Source organism: Apteryx mantelli, chromosome 11, assembly GCF_036417845.1.
Source record: "Apteryx mantelli isolate bAptMan1 chromosome 11, bAptMan1.hap1, whole genome shotgun sequence".
Lineage (NCBI taxonomy): Eukaryota > Metazoa > Chordata > Aves > Apterygiformes > Apterygidae > Apteryx > Apteryx mantelli.
Window position 1 is genome coordinate 18205560 of NC_089988.1, and position 4701 is coordinate 18210260.

Genomic DNA, 4701 nt, shown 5'->3' on the forward strand with positions numbered 1-4701 from the left:
ATGGGAATGAGGTTGCCCCAGCCCCCTTCTAACCTGTTGCGCTCCAGGAAATGCAGACCATGGAGCTGGGAAATGAGCTGACTCTCCCTTAAGGAGAGCCCATCTTCAGTCCTAAGAGTCCTTTGACTGTTTTCCTAGTGTCCTGGCAGACTGCGTGCTGCCCTCTAGAAAGGCACTGCTGTCTCATAGCACCTCTGTGATATCTGAGAGACCCATGAGGAAGGTGCAGAGATGCTGAGAGTATGGAGATGGTGGTGGGAGGCTGTATGTGGGCATATGAAAAGAGCCCTGTGTTTCCTTGGCTAGAAGGGGAGTGTGGAGAGCTCCCTCAGGTGCCTGCAGAAAGGGTGAGAAGTTTGGAGCTGTGCACTTTGAAACTGGACTCGTGTGCTCTCAGCAGGAGCTGGTTTCTTTCTAGGGCAACATATGAGTGTGATCATCCTCCAGCTCAAAGAGAGAACTGCAACATTTGGGGGTTTCTTTGTTTGAAAAGTCTCTCCTAACTTCTCAATGTCTGTTCTTCTTTGCACAGTCCCCCATGGCCAGAGATAGCAAAATGTCCAACAGCAGCTCCCTCAACAAGTTCCTCCTCCTGGCATTTGCGGACACACGGGAGCTGCAGCTGTTGCACTTCGCACTCTTCCTCGCCATCTACCTGGCTGCCCTCCTGGGCAACGGCCTCATCATCACAGCCGTAGCCTGCGACCACCACCTCCACACCCCCATGTACTTCTTCCTCCTCAACCTCTCTGTTCTGGACCTTGGCACCGTCTGCACCACTGTCCCCAAATCCATGGCCAATTCCCTGAGGGACACCAGGGGCATTTCCTACTCAGGTTGTGCTGCTCAAGTCTTCCTGCTTTTCTTCTTGTTAGGTGGAGAGTATTGTCTTCTCACTGTCATGGCCTATGATCGCTTTGTTGCCATTTGCAAGCCCCTGCACTACGGCACACTCATGGGCAGCAGAGCTTGTGTCAAAATGGCAACAGCTGCCTGGGCCAGTGGTTTTCTCAATGCTCTCCTGCACACTGCTAACACATTTTCAATACCACTGTGCCAAGGCAACACAGTGGACCAGTTCTTCTGTGAAATCCCCCAGATCCTCAAGCTCTCCTGCTCAGACTCCTACCTCAGGGAAGCTGGGCTTCTTGTGGTTAGTGCCTCTTTAGCCTTTGGGTGCTTTGTTTTCATTGTGCTGTCCTACGTGCAGATCTTCACAGTTGTGATGAGGATGCCCTCTGAGCAGGGACGGCACAAAGCCTTTTCCACGTGCATCCCACACCTGGCCGTGGTCTCCCTGTTTGTCAGCACTGTCATCTTTGCCTACCTGAAGCCCCCCTCCCTCTCCTCCCCAGCTCTGGATCTGGTGGTGACTATTCTCTATGCAGTGGTGCCTCCAACACTGAACCCTCTCATCTACAGCATGAGGAACAAGGAGCTCAAAGATGCCCTGAGGAAACTGATTTCCTGGACATTTTTCAGCAGTGGTAACATTGCTATTGCTCTCCACAAATGACTCCCCCTGTGTCCCATACCAGGACTGAGCTTTGTTTGTTCCCTTTATTTTCATTATTACTATTATTCCTGTTGTTATTATTAATTGTCACCATGTTGCTACACCAATGCTTGGATTCATTCCACCTTTACTGAGGCTGCTCTGTCTCACCTGGTGCCCATATAAAGTTGTGTCTAGCAGTGGGTCAGAGCTGACCCAATCACAATATCTTTGTAATAAAGTAGGTTCTTGCAGGTGCAGTGCCTGAAGGGTGGGCTCTTCCTCCAAAGCTGCTGTCCCTTATGCCATGTCCCCAGCACATTTCCTTGAGACAATCTTACCCGCCCCGCATGCTGATCCTTACCCCAAATGTCACCCCCAGACAAGGCCCCATGCCCAGCTGAAGGACTGGGCAGCCAGCTGTTACCCCTGGGAGCACGAGCCCTGTGCTGGGTCCTCTGCAGGGCTGTCAGGGAGCATGCAGAGGAGGTCCTGGGGCCATCTGCTTGGCCTGCAGACCATCCTCCTCCCATGGGGCCCTCAAGCAGGGTGCCTCATGTCAAAGATCCATCCCAGCTTGTTGCTGCATGAACAGAGAGGAGAAACTGCCCCAGGAAACTCCTCTCAAACCCAGCATCTCATACCAGCTATTTCCAGCACTGGCCATTCCCTGTGGTCCTGGTGAGGGGTGATCTCTGAGGGTGACCAGCTCCGTCTGCCTGCTGGGCTAAGCACCTGTATGGGGGGGAATGTCCATCCCTGCCTGGCCTCTCTGCAGGCTCAGACCCCAGCAGATGGCAGAGCATGGCCTTCTGCTAACCCCAGGGGGACAGGGACACGGCTGTACAGGGTGTGGCGACTGGTGGGAGGCTGCCAGGCAGGTGGGCTGAGGGGGACGGGACACCAAGGGCTGTCATGGGGACCATCCTGGGGGGATGTTTCCCCACCCCAGAACGCACCCTGTCCTTCGTGGTGCCTGCACAGTGAGGCCGTGGGGCCACGTGCAGGGCAGCAGGGCTGGGCCAGTGGAGGGCTGAGGTGCTGATGGGAGCCATGACACTCCAGTAAGCTCCCAACAGTCATGAAGGGGAGTCACTGCTACTAGCAGGACTGGGGGGTTTCTCAAGGGCTACAGCCACCAGCACCACCTGCCAGGACTCCCAGACCCAGCACAGATGGTCAGTGCCCAGCACTGCACTGTGCCCCCCGTCCTGTTTCACTGTCCTCTCTCAGGAGCGCTGCCCAGTGCATCACTCCCTGCCTAGGTGTGGAGGGGAGCTGCTGGAGGTCTTCTCTTCTCATGCCTGCTGCCCTTGGCCCTGCCCTGGCATCGGCCCACAGGTTCTGCCCTGGATCATGTTATGTCTCCATATGCTCTCTTCTGAGACCGTGTAGAGACCTGCAGTGCATAGCTCTGCTTGGAGGTGGCCACCATGGTCTGCCTGTGTGGTCCCAGCAAATCCCAGGAAGGATGTGCTTGGAGGTGATGTTGTGATTGTCCTCAGGCAAAGTAGATGGGGTGGCCTGGCTGGGGGCGGAGGGGAGGAAAGCAGAAGAGACAACAAGGAGAAGACGCAGTATGGGAAATTCCAAATGATTTGAAGGAAAAAATAAAGACATAACCATGGTAGTTGAGTAGCACTGGGGAAGGGGACAGGAGATTTTCAAAACTCTCCTGGAGAAGCACCTACCATACTGATCTAACTGTCAAGTTAGCCCAGCTCAGAGCACATCATGGACCTGGAGATCTCTGGTGGTGCCTCCCAAACCAAATCCTCTAGGAGGAAGGGGCTGGAAGGCAGAGTCAGAGGCAGGGGACAGTGTTGTGGGGTTGAGGCCTTGCTGGCATTTGTACTGCCTGGTCAAGCCTGTCCTCAGAGTTACACAGTGAGTGAGTTCATCCTCAAAAGGAGTCTCTGCTCCATGGGCAACAGGAGTCAAACCAGTGCCAGGAGACTGCAGAAACATTCTCAGGAACACACCAGGCATTCAGGCCCTTCGACTGCTGAGGTGTCCCCAGACCGGTGCTTTGCATCCTGGGTCTGAAAGGCTGAAAAAATCTTTAGAGCCAGAGCAGATCGGAGTCCCACCTCCTGGACTCACAGGTCACAGGGCATCAGCACGGCTGTAGCAGCTGCAGGGAGGGAATCAGTGCCCAGGGCACGAGCAGATCCCCCTCTGCCCTCCCCTCTCTCTTCACACCCTGGAACAGAGCTCATGTTTCCCATGATGGTCCTCTCTGCCAGGCTGTATTGCCAGCTGGAGGGGACGCAGGCTCCTCACTGGGGAAATGCAGGAGAGCCCAGTCTCATCTAGAGGAGCAGGGTCCCACCACACTTGCTGGGTGGCCAGGGCTGCAGGCTGCAGACCCCACTCTGTTCCCCGCACACCTCCTGCCAGGGGCTGGAGGGTGCCCAGCAACAAGGCAGGCATGCCTGGGGGTGTGGTGCCATTGGGGTGGTGGCCTTTGGAGCAGGCTCTGTCTGTAAGGGACTCAGGAGATTCTCTGCCTCCATGTTAGTGGCAAAGTTCATGTTCCAGCTTCTTCTCCCTGGAGAGCTGAGGATTTCATTCTCAGGAGAAGGAGGAAAAGGAAAGCCTCTTGTCCATGGGATCACCCTGTCAACCCTCTACTGCCTTCTCCTGCTGTATCACCCCCAGAAGTCCTTTGGCAGGAGCATTCTTTGGTTTCTGACCCTCTATTGGACCCTGCTTTGAGCAGCACGTTGCACTACAGGCCTCCTGTGGTCCCTTCCACCTGAATTATCCTGAAGGCCTATGATCTCAGGCCCCTTTTCAAGCACAGAGCAAATGTCTCTGGGACAGGAGTCCTTTGTGCTTTATGTGACCACCTAAAAGAAGGCAGGTGAACACTTCCTCCTCCCTGTTGCCTGTAAGGGCAGCCTGGCAGGCACTGCCTCAGGCATAGCTACATTAAAATGGAAATTCTTGGCATCCACCTTTAACCACCTGAAAGGCCATTGCCTGGATCCCCTCAGTGGTGAGGGGAGAAAAACAGGCTTTTCTGCAGTGTGATTTCTGTACCTCTGTAGTTTGTACCTCTAAGTAGATGGTGCCACCCTCCCCTTGGTTTCTTGCCAGAGGCTCAGGCTGGATGGGGATGTGAATGTGGAGGTTATCTGTGACTGCAGTGACCGTGAGACGGTAGAGAGGTAAGAGGAATAACAGAATGGCCACCCTGGACT